General features: G+C 42.8%; 1 protein-coding gene across 2 annotated transcripts in view; it reads left to right on the forward strand.

Moving 5' to 3' along the window:
- Nucleotides 1-3,630: 3,630 nt before the first annotated feature.
- GPRIN3 (GPRIN family member 3) overlaps nt 3,631-18,465 on the forward strand; it is a 38,158-nt gene continuing 23,323 nt past the window's right edge. Inside the window, exons 1-2 of one of the 2 annotated variants that reach the window (XM_062574208.1) lie at nt 3,631-3,722; nt 17,628-17,686. The gene's annotated coding sequence lies outside the window, so the exon portion shown is untranslated. The remainder of the gene's footprint in view (nt 3,723-17,627; nt 17,687-18,465) is intronic. The other variant, XM_062574207.1, reaches the window with a different exon arrangement.

The following is an 18,465-nucleotide window of genomic DNA, read 5'->3' on the forward strand; positions in this document are numbered from 1 at the left end:
GATGAGTGTTTGCTCTGCTCCGTTGGTTGTACGGCGAGTGCGTGATCGCAAAACATGCACACGTCACCTCGTGTGTTGCTTGCTGCTTTGATAGGTTGGACTCTCACGGTAGAGCTGCTGACTGCAGCTAGCGGAGTAGAGGACTGCACCCTCCCTTTTATGGCTTGGCTCCCAGCTCAAAACGAACACGTTCGTCCAGCCATTCACTCGTTTTTCTGATTAATGGGAAGTAAGGGTGTAAATATGCTCACAAAACTGAATGTTAAACTGTTACATTCACAACTTTGTTCTTCGTTGCTCTCTCCAGCTCAATATGCAGTGGGAGTTTTGCCTGAGAGAAGTTCTTCATTTATTTCCTTTTGAAGCGTTTGTACTCTTTTTCCTAAGGAACGCATGAAAAACGCTGTATAACACATGCATCCATTAAATTTAAATTTGATATCAGTCATCAAAATTGAAAGTACATTGAGAAGTAAGGTAGAAGCAGTGCAATGAGTAACAGGCCAGTTGCAGAGCTGATGTAAATCTGTGCATCACTACTGAAGTAAATGAAATTATGCCAGTTTAGGCCAAACACAAATCTTAACAACGTGTCATAACAATTCTCATTTTAAGGAGTCCTCAGTCCCAGTTTTTCAGCTATAGTAAAGCGTTTTCCTTTCTTTTAGCAAGATGGTGATACAGCTTAAAAATGATATTTCCTCCAGCCTGTCAAATAATACTAAAACATTCTACATGCGTCTCAAAGGTGCTGTGGAAGAAGGTTGTTGTTTCTGATGGTAAATTGTATTCTGGCAGCACCTAGAAAATCCAGACTCCTATTGCTCTGAGCTCTGGCCTATTACCTACCAGAAGATATTCCCTCTACAGTTAAAGAGGTTAATTCTTTATTATTCTTGATATTCCTAAGATTCATGCGCACAATTTTAAGTATGTTCTAGTGACTTTAATAAGTGCTGAGCACAGTGCTTAAAGCTAAGTAAACATTTATACTGCTGTCAGTATGAATACTTTTTCTGTGTTAAGACCTACATGAAGTTAACATACAAGAAGTGTATATAGCAATAGAGATTGAAGGGGGCAAAAAGAGGGGGAATTAAGTACTAAATTGGCTATGTAATGACTCACAGGTGTTTAAGCAAATGAGCTAAAAATTCAGATAAATAAGCCATAATAAGAATGTATGTCTATATCTGTGTATTTATATATCTAGTTTGCATTGATACCATGACACACTGGTCTGTTGGCATGTGATAGCTTCTTCAGCATATCAGATCTAGAAAAGTTCCCCAGCCTTTCCAGCTGATAGTATGAGACTGTTATTGCTGTGACTTTCAAGGCCAGATGGTGAACAGCCTTTCTTCCATGCTTTTGAAAATCCTACGTGTTTCCACTTCCATCAGTCCAAAGATGATTTTCAAAGAAGGCAAAAGTATTAGCTATAAATACTAAAACAGCTGAAATTTGCTTTGCAAATAGTGTCAGAGCCAAGTAAGGGCTGCCTGGAGACAAGTCTGATTCTCACCTTTCGGTGGCATGTTGGTTCTTGTGGGGCTTGAAAAGTTGGCATAGAAGGGAACAGTGCTGATATTTTTCAGTGATTTGGAACTGGGGAAAAGATACAGAAAGGAAAAGATGGTGGGAGGGTGTTAAAGCTGTATCAGAGGACTAAACAGGACTGGTTAGCTTGGAGAATTAACTGAGTTAATTGGTTAACTGACAAAAATGTGATTTTAGTGTCTCAGTCTAGCTGGGGGTATTATGAGCAGAAAGGGTCACTCTTAGGAATCCAGATAAGGAATCTTATGTTCAGGAAGGTTTAGGAAAACTGCACTAACTGTAACTGCTTCTGCTGAGCATCCCTTGAGACCTGGGGAAGTCCTGGTAGGAACGAGGTCTGCGAGTGCCTATGGCTACCTCTCTGTAGAAGTGCCGCTGCTGACGAAAGGAAACCGCATCATGCGGGCTTTATTCTTCTTTTATGAATAAGGGGAAGCTTCACCCAAGTGATGTTAATGGCAACAGGATTAATTCTAGGAGGCCTGGCAATGCTTCTGTAAAAATAGATCAGTTAGCAGAATGGTGAGGAGGAGCTTGACTGACCCTCTTTTGTCAGCCTGACCCTGTATTCCCGACGCGAGCAGGACCGCTGCGAGAGCTGGGCTCTGTGCAGCCCTCCGGAGCACCCACGCGTGCGGCAGCACTGTAAGAAGGGCGAAGGAAACGGGAGCGCCGGGAACCCCTGGCTGTGCCAAGGCTTTAGATCTTGCCTGTCTCTGATAAAGTTTGGAGCTCTCCCCACTCTCGTCCCTCTAGTAAGATTCCCTAGTGCTTGGATGTTTGGGCTCTTAGAGCAGCTCCCATTTGAATATGATGCATGTGAGAGTGGTTATTGATAGTGATTGTTGAAAATGTATCTTTTATTTCCCATGGTTAAATAAGCTTCAGAAAGCCACATTCTGGAATAGATATTGCATAAGCGCATGCTGATCTTCATGGCTACTGGAGGGGGAGAAACTGCACGTGCCGTGCTAGGGCATGTAAGACGTGCTCTGTTTTCAAGATCCAGTGACGACTGCTTAACCCATGAGTCAGAGAGATTTAGGATCAATATCAAGCCAGAGGGTGTCTTGCAGCACAGGGAATAAAGTGTAGATCCACTAATATAGATCAGTGGAATATGATTTATTGATGTCTATGTCAATTGGAGATTAAAAGAAAGATTTGTTAGCTCCTCTAGTCCACTTGTTTTTGGGTGGGGATTTTTCTGCCATCTTTTCTGTATTGTAAGCGAATGTAGAAACAGAGATCTTGCAGCTTGTGCTAGTTTTGGAAATCCTGCTTGTATTTACGCATAAAGAAAGGTATGAAGGTTATAATCTTCCTGGTTCAAAACCTGTATTTGATTTGAATCCTCTGGCACTGCAGAACCAGTTCCTGTGATTGCAGCAGAGAGAGAAAATTCCACACTGGTGGGAAGAAACTGAAATTAGATGGAAGACCATTCTGAATCCTAACCCCAAATGTTTTTCCTGCCGTTTCTTGTGTACGGATCTGTGTGTTGATGGCTCGCTGCAGGCAAACAGGGCAGCGCTTCGTACTGGGAACCTGGTTTGCGTCTCAGAAGCAGCAGTCCAACCCGAAACCTCGGCAAGAGCTGCTGGGCATTCGCTCGTGCAGCGATGCCTCCCGCAAACGCGCGCACCTCTGCAAGCAAACGGCTCCTCGGGCGGCCCTCGCCGAGCCGTGCGGCCTCCGCGGGCTGCGCGGGTGCGGGGCTGGAGTCTGCCGCCCCGCATGCGGAGGGCGGCCGGCTGCGCTGCCCGGCGTGCGCTCGGGCGGGGGGGCAGCCGTGGGGCAAGCCGTGGGGCTTGCCCGGGGCCAGGGCCAGGGCCAGGGGCAGGGCGGCCCGCGCTCCCCTTGGCCGCGGGGGGGAGCCAGGCGGCGGCGGCGGCGGCGGCGGCGGGGCGGGGGCGCCGCCGCCGCAGCCCGGGCGCCGCCGCCGGCCGAGCCGCTGCAGCTCCTGCGCGGCGCCGCCCGCTTCGGCGCGGCCCCTGCGCGGCCGGGGCGCCTCTCTGCGGGGTGCCCGCCGCGGCGTCGCCCTTGCGCCGCCTCCCGCCGGCGCGCCCCCGAGCAGGGGCTCGCCGCCCGCACGATGCGCTGCTCCGCAAGGTCGTCCCTGCCGCCGGCGCGGCCGCCGCTGCCCGGGCGCCGGCGCGGAGGTAAAGGGGCGCCGGGGGGAGAGGGGGCGCCGGGGCGTGGGTGTCCCCCGACAGCCGCCCGCCTTGCCCGCCGGGCCGGGCCGGGGAGGGGAGGGGGCGCCCGGCGGCGGCGGCGTGTGTTCGCCCGCGGGGCTCAGCCCGCTGCCGCTCGCCCTGGGGCGCGGAGAGCTGCGGGCTCTGCCGCCGCGCTGAGATCCTGCCTGCGCTTGTTGTTTCTTCTTCTTTTTTTTTTTTTTCTTTTTTAAAGGGTATTTCCTTCCCCATTCTTCTCTTGTTGTATCTGAATCTGGAAAATTCAATAATATAATATATAACTAATACTATATATATATATATATATATATGTATTTAAATGAAGTGCCCCCCTCCCCCGTGCTAAGCAGAGGTTGCGACGGGCCGGGGTGGGGGGGGATATCGCAGTGGCCAAAGGCAGCGGCTTGGTTGCCACGGCAGCAGCACTCGGTGGCGCAGCTGGAAAGGCCCCGGGCAGAGGGACATGGGGAAAGCTGCCCCCAGCCCTTCTCTGGGAGCAGGCAGCAAGGGGCCAGCGAGACCCTCGGCCCCCTGTACCAGGGGCCAGGGCTTGTTGCAGCTGAGGGGTTTGCGTGCCTCAGATTGCTGGCGTGCCCTGGGCCGAGTGTTGTCTGCGCGCCAGCTTCCTGGGCTGAGAGTGGGGTGACTGCACCAAGCTTGCCTGCTCACCTTCCAAGCTGCTAAATTACATTAAAATAATAAAACACATTAAAGCCGAATTAGCGAAACAAGTCGGCGCTGTAGTTGTGCCGTGAGCGTGTTGGACGCGCTTTGAGAAACGTCGCGTGAGCCGTGCCAGCCAGTCCATAAATCCATGATGGGCCTTTTCTTTCCCCTGCTGAAGTCAGGGGCAAACTCTCCAAAGTTCCCCTGGGCTCCCAGCCTGAGACTCCTATTGTTGTCCCCAGATCAGCCTGCTTCTTGTGTCCTCTCAGGCCTTGGCTTGAGGAATATTTTTCTCCTTTATTCTTTTTTTTTTCTCCCAGGAAGAGATAGCAATGATGCCAATAGATTTAATAGAGCCATAAGGAATTGCTGTGATCCCATAGTCGAACCCTTTGCATAATATAAGCCACAAAGCCACAGACTTTTTCCCAGCAAGTTCTGGGTCCGGCCCACCAGCCTCTTCAAATAGTCTTGATTTAATGACTTTAAAGGATGGGGAATTTACTGTGTTCCTGGATAATTGGCTCCGATGTTAATCTCATTGTTAAACATTTGCATCTTATTTCCAGTTTGAACTTTTCTGACTTCATTTTCTAGCTACTGGATCTTGTAAGGTCTTTGGCTGTCAGATTAAATAGCTATCTAGCTTCAGATAGTCTCTCTCTGCACAAGTATTTAAGGACAGTAATTAAATAGCCACTTAATGTTGTCTCTGCTGAGATAAATAGATTGCACTCCTTTGGTCTCTCCCTGGAATGCAAATGTTCAGGAGCAGAAATCACGCTGCTGCTCTTCTCTGAACCCTTTGCAAGCGTGGCCACCGGAGCTGCGCGCTGTATTCCAGTAACTGTCTCATTAATGTCATATACAGAGATGATAACATCTTGCTCAGTATTCCCCTGTCTATTCACCCACGGATACTAACTTTTCCTTTCCCACGGCAACACGATGGGAACTTACGTTCAGCTAGTTACATACAGCGATCCATGCATTTCTTCTTGAGTTGGTGTTTTTCAGAAGTCGGTTGTCTGTCCTGGATGGAGCATTTAAATTAATTCTTCCTCCATGCGTAATTTTGGATCCGGCTGTATTCAGCTGATCTTTTCTGCCCTTCTCTACTCTCCCCATCTCCCTCCACCACTTCCCTTACAGGGAGTCTACGGCTTGGTAATGACAGTGGGGCTCGTGTTTCTTCAAAAGATAACTGAGTTTTGCCGGGGTCTTCACATTAAAGCCATCTTCTTCTTCTTCTTTTTTTTTTTCCTTCCCCTCCCCCTCCCCGTTACTAGTATTTGCCCCATGTGACATTTAAATTATTTGAAGTATACTGGGGAGAAGTTATGGAAAATAAATGGATTAAGCTAGTTTCATAATTGCTTTCATTCAGCTCCGTCTCTAATTGTTGATGGGAGATACTTGCTTCCCTTTCTTACAGATCTGTACATCTCTTGCTGGGTATGGTGTCTAGACTGGTGCATACATAGTCATTATGTTGCAAATCTTTAGCTTGAGTTGGGTGAGTTTTACTTAAGCCTGAGTGTGCTCAAGCCATAGATTTATAGCTGTCTTTGGAAAGCACAGTGTTTGATAGTATGGGCCAAGGGTATGTGATGTGATTTAGACAGGATATTGTTAAGTTTTCCTGTAACATGTAGCAGCTCAAAGGGGACTGAAATGCTGTGGGTGATTTGACAGTCTGAAGGCACCTGGTGTGGTACATGATAGAAAATAGTTAAGTTCTTTTTGAGGAGCCTTTTTTTTTTTTTTTTTTTTTTTTGTTGTTGTTGTTGTAACTTCACCTTTACTTTCTATTCAGTCAAGGTAACTGTACTGCTTTTAAGAGCTTGATGCATACTGCAAACGAGTAAGGAAAGCACTGAGGGAGGGTGATATAAGAGAGCCAAACAGTACAGGCCAAACAGTGCAGTGCAGGTAGTTTTGTGTGTGGCTGGTGAGTGCACTGTATGGAGCACTGAGCCACTCAGCTTCTGGGTAGAAGGACTTTGAAAGTGCAAGAATCATTTCCTACAGCCTCCTGAAGAAACCCTGGGACTACAAAATAATCTGCTGCCTGGAAAATTTCTGCCAGGCATGACTGTGCTGCTCCTGTGCTACAGAAAAGCAAGCTTTTTTTATGCCTTTCACAGCAAGGGAATAAAAATGCGCCCCTCTCCACATAGTTTCCCAAAATGTTTCCCTTATTCACTGGTGTGGAGTGTGATGATAATTCCATTATAAGAATATGCTTTCAGGAGTTTGCAGGTCAACAAGGATGGAAGTATGATATTTTTGCTAACCTTGAAGAATAAGCTGTTTTATAAATGGTAAGATACAAGTCACTGGGTTAAATACTGTTTCATCTTCTTCATATTGTTTTATTTGCAAAATTAAGGACTCAGACCTGTCTTTTCTGCACAAAACATCCCAGTGAAGTAGGTATGAGGTGGATACTGTGAATACAGTTGTATTTCCATGAATAAAGATAGCACGTTTCAGCCTTTAGAACAACCTAATTTTCTTGGAAGTACTGAAATGAAGAAAAAGTCAATTCTGATCATTTAATTACCTCAGAGGTACTACAATGAGTTCTCTTGAAATTTCACAACTTTTTATTGTTTTTCATGTCCGTGAAGATCTGTCTATGCAAAGTACTGCAGTAGATGCAAAGAGTGATGGCTGAAGCAGGTACCCGTAATAAGTCTAAAAATCATTACTGAGCTAAGGTATCAGAGTTGACTAATAGAGTAATTATATTGGCTCTAGAATTACAATGAATGCTGCTTGGTTTGGTGTCATCCTCGGAATTGTTTATCGTGAATATAACTGTATATCCCCACCAATATGCAAATTCAGAATTTTACAACCTGGCAGATAACTTTGCCCATCCATTCAACCCTTTCTCCCCCACCCCTTTTTTTTTCTTGACATAGGCTCTTCTTTCTCAAGGTTACACCTTCGGTTCCACACCCTTTGCAGTCAGGTGAGCCTGCATCTTTCCATGTGGTGATTGGCCTCAAAACACCTCCCTCTTTGAATCGTGAGGACAGTCCTGAAAACTGTCAGGCCACCTCTAAGAACAGCGGCTATTAATTAATCCTGTAGAACAAGGACACGTAGAAAATAATATTTTTATGAGTCTCAAATTCACAGTGTCAGTAGAAGACTGCTCAGCAAAGATAGACAAGTTCTCCGTTAGGTAGGTTTCACTAGGAAGGTATGATAGCAGTGGTAAAATTTGTCAGTCTTGGATCCTACAAGTCTTGTTATTACCACTTCTGTTTTTTGGACAACAGTAAATGCCCTTCACCAGATGCAGTCAAAGCCAAGAGTAACATGATTATATTAAAAATGATGCTCTGCTCTGCACTGAGTTGTTTGTGGAATCTTCACTGATACAGAATTAAAAACAAGCTGCTTGCAAAATTTTGGTCCATCTCTAGCTGTAAGACTGCAACTTTTACCACTGTGTTTCTAGCAATACTTTGTTTATTTTCTAAAACACCTGTTAAAGACAAAAATGTGACATAGGCTGAATCTACTTGCCTGTGCAGATTTAAGTGCAATCCTGGGTTTGCATCTATGTTATTTAATGACACGTAATATTTTCAAAGCTGATAAAATGTGCATATCTGGGTTAAGAATTGGTTCTCTGTGCAAAATACTTGAAAATCAGATGTGTAGTTAAAAAAAGTGAAACACGAAGTGACTAGAAAGAAGTTCAGCTAAAGGATCAAAATGGAGGTCTCAGTCTTTTCCTCAGTGTACATCTCTGCACAGGCACAAACAGAGTATCTTGCCAGAGAGATAAGCAATATGAGGGAGTAATTAGTCATACTTCCATATTATTGTGGAAAACTAGAATTATAATAGGGGAGTCATCCAGTGTTGTTGTTTATATAATAAACTTGGAACATAAACACTGGTGCAATGTGACAAGATGTCTAAATGATCCCGTATTTGGTATTACACAGTGGATTTGGTATTGTACAGTGGATCATTTAGATAAGCATCACCTTCTGAAGAGACAGAACACAGAAAAGATTGATAATATTTACTTTAAAACGTTCTGGATATCTTCTGAATCAAAAGAATGAAAATACCTTCCAGTAGAAAAATCATTTGAAAATGTTCTGAGCACAGTTTGCCAATAGTAAAAATAAAACAAATGTATGTCATCCTTTTCTATTATACACAAGAATTTTGATTTCAATAACAATTCTATAGAAACAACAACTTGTACTTTATTAATAATTTTAATCATAGGTGATCAGTTACTTATTAAAGTTAGCTGATCTGTTTCTTGGTTAGAGTCAGTGACTAGAAGTTCATATTTGCAAATTGGCAGCAGATATGGAAGGGCAGAAATGTCAGCATGCTGCTGAGTAAATACGGAAAAAGTGCCTCGCCAACACTTGGAACACCATTCAGTGTGTGATTGATGGAAACAAGGGAAAAGATGGAGACAGAAAGATTAGTGACTAGGAACCAGCATAACACCAGTTTGCCCCCTGATCTGACTTCCTTGAGCAGTGGATGTGTGTGCTTGAGAAAAATAATGAAGTAGAGGGAAAAATACAAATAATCCTAACAGATATTACTCTAAGAGCTTCTGTCAGGTACTACCACCTGAGGGACCAGGTGTGTCCACAGAGGGATAGATTGGATTTCCCATCGATCTCTCTCTAAGTCCGTGGTCCTATGTTACAAAACATTAATGGCAGATAAGGAAGATGGTACTATGGCCTTTACCAAATTTTCATCCCAGAAAGTTCAGAATGATCCAGGAACAAGAGTCTGCATCCGTAATCTCTGTGGTTGTAGTTGTTTGCAGCTCCCCTTATTTCTACTGTTCATTTTGCTGCAATTATTCTACGTTAATAAAATGTGGTAATAACAGTTGAGTTCCCTTACTTTCCTGCTGTTTTCTTCCCTCTGAAAATAGTCTTACTTAGCAGCATAAGACGGAATTAATCACAAGGAACACATTTTAACAGACATCCAAGTGCTTTGTTAATTTATTAGTATCTGTATGTACAGTGCTTAGTACAGTAGAGACCAGCTCTAGATGAGACTCCAAGGCCTTATCACCTGGCAAATGATGTCAGTTCATTTTCCCAGCCAAGCTGTATTGTTTTATAGATTTGGATGTGAAGCTTGTCTTCTGAGGAAGTGGAAAATAAAAGTTTTGGAATAGGATTGTAAGAAGAGTGTAAGCTGTGATATTTCTTATCCCCTACTCAAGCAACCCTCACAGTTACCACTAAGGAAACATAACTCATAAAATAGATACCAAGCGCTTTGCTCAATAGGAGTCTTGACTGTGGTCTGATGAACTTCTGATCCAGTAAGCAGTAGTATGGCTAAGTGTAAAATCATTCATATGGTCTATGGATTATTCATAGGTCCTTTCATTGGACACACAATTTCTGCAGTCAGAATTTCAGCTTGTGCAGAGGAGTCCATCAGCACAAAATTGACCCATCAGCTCATTGCAGGACAGGATGAACAGAAGTGCTGAGGGAGGGCATGCTGCAGAGCTAGGGTTCTGCCGAGCTCTTAGATGTAAAACCTTCCAGTTCTTCTGCAGAAGCCCCTGATCAGCAGATAGCTTCATGATAATAAGCACATCTTAGAAATGCTGTAGGTTTAAGACTTTATTTGTTTCCTCTTCTCCTTTTCTTTCCGGATGCCTTGTTGGTTGCTAGCAGCAGTTTTTAAGAATGAACTAATTCAGGCCTGTCTGTCCAAACCTGTATTATTCCTTTATATGAAGTGCCTGCCAGGTCAATGGTGTGCAACTCATACATCATGATTTGGCAGTCAGCGTGTCCAAGTCAAAGAAGCTCAGAGAGCAGTCAGTACCTGCGGAGGAGAGATTTCTGATGGATAGTCCCACAGATTGTGCCATTGCATGCTGTATTGATCCTATTTATAGACTTGTATATGTATATCAGTGAAGATTTACAGTTAAGTATTACCAAACAAATGTAAAAATATCGTAAGTTATGTAATACCTTGTGCGCATTCATTTGCATACACACAAATGCTGGGAAGATCTGTGTTTTCTGAAGATTGGGGAGCATAGCAAAGTTTGGCAAGAATTAACAAAGATACTGCAGTAGTTTAATTTGCAACTAGAATATATTCAATTTAAACATAGTTTAAGTACAATTGAAGTGATGCATAACAGGTTGCTGGGAAAGAACTCGAAACTGGAAGCAATGAAACCTTATTGTCCAAAAAAAAAAAAAAAAAAAAATTACTTATGACAGAAATATTGACGAAACGTCCAAAGCAGATCTTACTATTTGCTCTTTTTTTGGACTCTTTTTCTAAGAGGACCAGGCCTTTCTGAAATTTTGAAAAATGAGGAACCTTTACATGTATTCTTCCTGTGAAGCGCTCTCATTAGATTCTGCTATAGCTCATCAGTGGTAACTAATGTTGTCAGCTCCTCAAGACCATCAAGTAACTAACACCAGTTGGTGCTGTGACCCAAAGAGCAGGTTGGTTTTCTATAGGCATATGTGTTTTTTTTTTCTTTTGGAAAACATTGGACAAATATTGGTTAGTGTGATCAGAATACCAGATTGCATTCTAGTGACGAAGAACTTTTCCATTCACTACTTCCAGTGACGCTAGTGTGTGAGCAAACAAAGAGCTCAGTTTATAAAAGGGAAGTAAAAAAAGAAAAAGAAAGAAAGAAAGAAACGAACAGTGCAAGGTGCTGGGCAATTATTTTTGCTGCTGTTCATGCAAGAAAACAACAGATTCAAACAGAATGTGAATCCTTTGCTACCTTATGACTAATCTTAAACGGATACTGTAAAAAGAAATGTCATCTTTTCAAATGATGACAGTGAAGTTGGTGAAGATTTAATCAGAAATTTTCTAGTGGTTCCGTATCCCCTGTTAACATGCAAGCCTATGGCTGCTGCTCCGTCAAAAAATCAACAGAGATCTGAGCAAAACAGTTGAAGTGTTGTCATGGAACCAGTGGGATTTTCCAGCAGGAGATAACAAAGGGTCTCATGTTATCTTAAAATTGTGTAAATCTGGAGTCAGTTGACTAGCACTGGTGAGTGCAGATAATGAGGTTGTTGGGCCTAAGTTTCAGCTGAGTGGAACAGAAAAAGAAAATAATGGTGGACTGTTCACTAATCTGATTTTGCATGGCTTTATGAAGAGGTGAATGTTCCTGTTCATAAGGAGTAGAGCTGGAGTGTGATTTCTCTTGTACTAGGGAAACATGGTGTCTGTCAGCTTAGCAGTTCACCGAGTCCCTTAACCTATAGCCAGACTGACTAAAGCTGTTTTTCTGCAGCTTTGATCTCATGCAGGCATTTTGTCTTCATAAGAGACTGTAAAACATTTTGAAATCAAAGGACTGGTGCTTTACCTACAATGTGTTCTAATTTTGCCAGGGTGGTTTTAGTCTGAAAGTAGCAGCTATGCCAAATGGTCAAGGAAGGGTACCTCCTTTTCCATGCAGGGTCCCATTGTGATTGTGAAGCATTTCCAAAACTAGGAAATAGAGTAAATAGAGTAAATCTGGAAAGTCAGAAGACTAGGTTAGGAATGGACTAGAAAGGAGATATTCCACTCTGACAATGTATAGCGAAGAATGTAATGTGGACAAAGCACTTGCAGTTCAGTAACTCCTGATTTTCTTACAGACTACCAGAGCTACAATACAGAGTAGCTTTTAGGATGTCCTTTTTTGTTTGGCTGCTTTAGTTTGTTTTGGCTTTTTGCACAGGGAAAGAAATTGGATGTCACCCAGTCCCAAGCTCAGGAAGTGGAAAAAGAAAAAACCTGTGGTTCTTCACAGCTCAGCTCTGCTAGAAGCAGTCTTACTGTTGTGGACTATCTGGCCCTTAGTCTAGAAAGGGTTGAAGGATAATCAGCCCATAGTATTTAACTTCTTAACCTTGATGAAACTAAAGGGTCACTCTCATTACTGTCACTCTCCTCACTCTGAAGCACCAATTTAATGAAAAACTTTGTGGCTGATAGTTTTAGCTTCAGAGATGACTCATTAGGAGAATGATAAAACATAATAAGCATGCAGGGTGGCGTTGGAAGGGGTAGAAGTAATGTGGTAAAACATTTGTCAGAAAGATGATACTCTGAGAACTGTATGGAAACAAGATGACAGAATTACTCCGCTCTGGAAGTCTAGTGTTTCGCAACAAGAGCTGAAAGTTCTAAAACGCTTCAGCGTGCTAAGACATCTCCATATTTATTGAAAGAACATGTTAATCCTCCCCTTGATGTTAATAATTAGGGGATATCAGTTAAAAGTTGGTAAGCAAGCTGCAAGTTCTGTGTAAGATTATGAAAACACAGATTTCTACTTGAGCTAAGCAGTAGCTCTGAAAGCTTCCCAGTTTCAGGACTCCGTAAAATAAGCTACTGGTTTCCATCCAATTTGTAGGAACAAGTATTCCAATGGCAGATGCAAATGTGATAACATTTGACAATTCTTAGGTGCATTGCCAAAGGCATTTTTCACAGAGAGGGCAAGTGGTTTTTCTAAGAGTCACCCAAGACAGCAGTATGACAGGATGAAGTGATCAAGCTTTCAAGCCCTTGTCTGCTGTCCAGTCCTTCAAATAATCCTGTTTATGCCATAAGCATAAGCACCACTAAATACAAATGTGCTTTCACCTAGCTCAGCCAAGGGCTGAACAGGCTTGGAGAATCCATACCTGCACATGATGGCGTCAGGTCAGGGCTGCACTGAATTTGTGCTGCTTATGTCGTGCCTAACAGCAAAGGGTTCTGAAGGCTAAGTTCAGCCTGTAATTTGGGCCATATTTTAATGATGCTGGAAATGAATGAGGACTTAGTGTGAGCTATGACTGAAGACAAACCATTCCTTTATTTCCCAAGAAGTTGGGCAAGCTCTGTCACAAGATGCTGAGGAAAGTTTTAACAAATGGGGATTACAAAAGGATTAACTTCATTAGTTTAGCTGCTTACGCTTTTTGACACTCAATAATTGATTTAGCCTTTATTGTTTAAGTCTGATTTAGCTTGATGCCCAAGAAATGGAGGGGACAAGCAGCTTCCTCCTGTGTATGTCAGGCATAACACAGAAGTGTTAAGTCCCTTCGGTGAGGAGTCCATCCCTCCCGGCTGTGTTCAGTATACACATCGTACTGAAGGGAGCAATTGAAACCTCAAGTCGTGGGACCACTTACCATCCTCAGTGTAATAAAAGCAGGCAGACAATGTAATTCTATCATAAGGCCTGGAAGGCTTCCCTTGGAAATATTCCTGTATTAAATGGCGTGCTTTGATAGTCGTTTCCAGTTGGACCCTGCTTGGCCATAATCGCAGAAACGTGCAGTCGATACTAGGAAATAGCGGAACAATATGTATCCAACTCAAAAGGCACTTTTATTATAAAGGGTCTCAGGGGACTATTGCTTGGGAAATGTGTTTTTATAATAAAATGACCCATTTTAGAATTACAGTTTTCCATGCCACAGGAGGCAGGAAGGTGGCAGGAGGTTTGCCAGAGATGGACGATAAATGCACTCACGTTTGGTCCCTAAAAAGAGGACAAATGTACTGAGTGTGTTAATGAGGTAGCACGCAGGGTTTTTTCCGCTAGGTTCCTGCATGCGGAGTATTTGTATGTGTCTATTAGATCCAAAGCAACATGCCTGCAAGAGTGTGAGCAGATGTCCCTGTCAGTAGCCAGCCCAAGCAGGCAGATGATAGGGAAGGAGCCCACACAATTCTGTTTGGGCCACCCCTCAAAAAAGGCTTCTGAGAAGAAAATAAAAGGAAGACAAGGCTAATAATAATTTTGTTAAGAAGCTGACTATTAAGAAAACTTCAGTTGCACTACGTTTCTAGTACTATAATTCCTAGTGGTGAGCTGTGTAACGTCGTTTGCATTTACTCATCAGTTCTATGTGTACTGATGCTGCAAGACACAACCCACGTTACTGCTTCTCCAGTTACAGAGCCTGCCTTCCAGTGACTAACGAATCCCACCTACAGCCTCAGTTTGTGTCATATTTTGTATGTTTTAACCTTTTCTCTTTTTCAGTGGGATTTACAGTCTAGCTTCAAAAATCAAAGTAGCCTTTAACCACTGTAGGAGTTCAACTAGTTGGCAATCAAAGCAACACCAGTTATTGTAAAATCACACTAGAGTTAGTAACTAATATGCTGCCCAGAAGAAAAATTAAATAGGTGAAATTTGACCTCTCGGTAGAAGGGTGCAATCCTATCAGTGGAGCTGCCGCAGCTTATGAGGTCTAAATTTGGTCTTTTACTAGCGGTATCCAACCAGAAAATACTAAATTGATACGAAATTATTCCAAACACCGTAGTTGCTATTCTGGCATGAAGCCAGCTAACAACATTCTTGCGGTCATCCAATACGTAGGCAGGTGATTTAGAATGAAAGTGGAGCAGATGTGGTAGAGCTGAATGAACAGGGCATTTAGATGTGGCACTTCAGCCAGCCAGCAGAACGCCTTTAAATCCTTCTGTTCCACAGTCCCGAGTGATTGTCCTGAAATGCCCCTGCCTCATACAGAGCAATGTTGCCATCTTAAAGAGCAGATAATGATCCTAATGAAGTCCCAGGAGAATACTAAAATGCACAAATGCTTGTGGCCGGATAGAGAATATGGGAGTAGGGAAACAAAGTGTTGAGGGGGGGTTATTCACATGAAATTATTAAACTGGGACAAGAATTCTGGCTGCTTAAAGAGCTTGTAGTATCATTTGTCCTTGCAGCAGTTTTGACCTCTTTTTTTTCTAGGTGTGCATATTTCATTGACTCCAATAGGGATTTGCTCTGATGCATAGATTTGCCTTCACAGGATAAAGAGATGCTTTCAGGATGGATCCTTGAGTGAGTCCGTGCTCGAGCATGAAGTTTGGCTGTGGAATTTCTAATCCAGCTTTTGATGAAGGTTTGGTTGTGCTAGGGACTTCTGCAAATCCTAAGAAATCTGTCCCCAAAGAACTTGGTGTGCATATCATGTGCTATATGATGTTTTCAAGACCAAAGCTCTCCATGCAATTGTTTGTTGTAACAGTTTCCTATCATTTAGTGTAAATGCAGCGAGAGCAGTAGCAAATGTGCACAAAAAGGCATTGACTGGGTCTTGTCATGATCTCGTCAGTTCTCTGTCTGGTTGCAGGAAGTAGTTTTCCAGTCACCTTATGCAGTCTTCCTAATACTTCCTTGATCCTTTTTCTGAGTGGTTAATGAACCAGCTTCTCACTTCTTGAATGAAAAGAAGAGTGGAACCGTTCCTGCTTTCTGGCAGACCATGTTCTGGATCTCACTAAGCTTTGCGCAGTGGAGTTAAAGACAGTTTGATGTATTTTGGGATGAACCTTTTAGCTTACTCTTTGGGGAGCATTTTGGAGAATGAATGCATGTGAGAAACCTGAATGTTACACCCTGAACTAGAGCAGTGTTTTATTGCAGTTTCCCTTCCCCCTCTCTGAGGCTGACCGTGTGTGAGCCAAAACCCATGTGCTCTTAAACTGAGATCAGTGACCTGGATTTAACTGAGGTAAGCTTGTGAAGTGACCCAATCTTCATCTGAAATTCTTCACTTCTGATAGTTGAAATGGTTAATCAGTCACATATACTTGATGACTAATTCTGCCTTTCTTGATAACTGATTTCCTGTCTGTGACTGAAGAGGACAGTCTTTGGGAAGATGGGCTTTCCCCTTCTGCGCTTCTGCATCTTTCATTTAAGTTGCCTCACATTCTTTCTTTTTTTTCTTTTTTTCCTTTGCTTCTTATGTCCCTACACTTAAAATTGTTTTCTAAATGGTGAGAGGGAGCAACGTTTTGAATAGCGTTTAATTTTGTCAGCCACTGCAAGAAAGAATCCTAAGAGTTCACAAAAATTCAGGAAAAAGGAAAAATTACCCAACAGAGGCTTAGGAAGATGGAGCAATGCTTAAAAATGAATGTGGTCACCATCACAAATACCTAAACATCATTAAAACAGTGTTTCAAAAGGATAATATACCATAGTGCAAAACATGCTTATAAAAAAAAATCCCTTTTCTCTGAACAGCTTCCTGGCCTTGAGCTATATGAAGCTGTGAAATGCTCTGGCAGGGAGCACAGAATAAGTGACAGATGGGGAAACGGTGCTGGAAAAGCATTTAAGCCTGGGTTGAGGAGGCAGAGGGCCAGTAAACTTTTGTATCACATGGACCAACTTACTTTCTTCCTCTACCTCCGAGTGAGGTAAAGCCTGCCGCGTGTATGTGGGAGAGGAATAGTGTTCCAGGGATCAGCGTTTATGGACTAACTTCATGCTCCCATTTTGTGGCAAAAAACTTAGGCTTGAGCTACGCTAACTTTGAAATGCAACATGAATTTCCAGGGATTACAACCTTTCCCTTAAATTAAAGGGCAAAGTTCTTGCAATGGGGAAAAACAATTTGCCTGTCCTCCTGTGAAAGGAAATGAGTGAGAGGTTCGAAGAGCTGATGTGGGATTTTCCTACACACCTGCACAGCTGTCTCTGACCACCGCCCATGGCAGTCTGCATTTGCGAAGATGTTGTTTTTCTGTTGACATAGAGTAAATCCACCAGTTTTCCTGGCTGCCCAAGCTTCTGGTTTGTAGTTGTTAATAAATTAGGGAGCAGAGTGAACAGATTTGAGCTAGTGAGGATCAAGCTACAGTAGTTATCTGGACTGGACTGGCAGCTGAGCCAGACAGAAGCAGGGAGTAGAATAGACTCCTCAGCTTAGTGACAGCTAAGTTTCTTGGCCTGGGGCCTGAGTTTTTGATACTACAATTATACAAGGAATAGTGAATAAATTGATCTTAGTTTCCTAGCTCCATAATCCAGATTAAGCAAATGTTACACTTCTGACCTTCTCTGTTCACATACTTCTCCATTCATGCTTGGTGTGCTCACTACCCTGCTCTGCTATTTACTATAGACTATAGATTTGCAGGCTTCATTCAGAACAAACTACCAGCCTTGCTGTGTGCAGAAATAAAGTTCATATCTAAGAAGAAGAAAAAAATTGAGTGGAGTCCCTTGCTCAGTATCTCGCTGGCTGCTGCCGAGTTCACACCGGATGTCGTCCTTTCTGTTGTCATGTGTTCATACCCTAGCTGATCTTGTGCCCCGCCTGAGCTTTCTGAAGAGCAACAGTGCCTTTTCTAAAAGCACTCTCCTCCTTGCAGGGACACTTACAGATCTGCAGTGGTTGCAAGTGCTTTTCTCAGATTGATGTCATGCCCAGGTCAGTAATGTCCTTTTCTTGTTCAGCTTTAAGACTGGCCTATTTTTTTCCCAGATGCTGACAGCAGCATATGCTGTACACCTGCTTGTTTTCCTAGTTTGTACTTCAGCAAAGGGACCGGTTGTCTTTGCCCCTTTATTGATTCAGAGCTTGTTCTGTGGCAGTAATCTGTCAAGGGGACACACCTCTCAATTTCAGTACATTTTAGTAGTGTTTTAAAGGCAGATCTCCAAAGCCAGATTCCTAAACTAATGGCTGCAAGGAGTCCTTAAGTAGGAAGAGATGAAGAAGCTGTCTTGTAGTTAAATCACTGATAGCAGATGCTTGACTCTACTTTTTTTCTGTGATCTCCAACAGTGTTAGTTTCTAAAGAAAAGACAGGAAAAGTACCAATTCCTAATTCCACTCTATCTTATCTGCTCAAGCTGTAAATGTTAAGCATCTCTATGGTCACATGTAACATCCAATAAAATGGCAGAGTATTTTAGGGCCTTTAGGTATTTCTTGGAAAAGAACAGGAACAAAAATGTTGAGTACCTCGTGACACACACTGGTTTTACTGGTATTTCTGATTATTCAGCATTTTCAAGATTCAGACTCCTTTGATTTCAGAGACTCATTTTAATTACACAGAGTAGGCTGGATGACTGTCTTTACATTAGCATATAGCAATTTTTATGCCTTTCTCCAACTGCATATGTAAGCCTACTTTATGGTAATAAAAATTACATCCATAAATAGGATGTCAACAAAAAAATTGTGGTAGGAAATCTACTATG

The sequence above is a fragment of the Rhea pennata genome, chromosome 4 (assembly GCF_028389875.1).
Source record: "Rhea pennata isolate bPtePen1 chromosome 4, bPtePen1.pri, whole genome shotgun sequence".
NCBI lineage: Eukaryota > Metazoa > Chordata > Aves > Rheiformes > Rheidae > Rhea > Rhea pennata.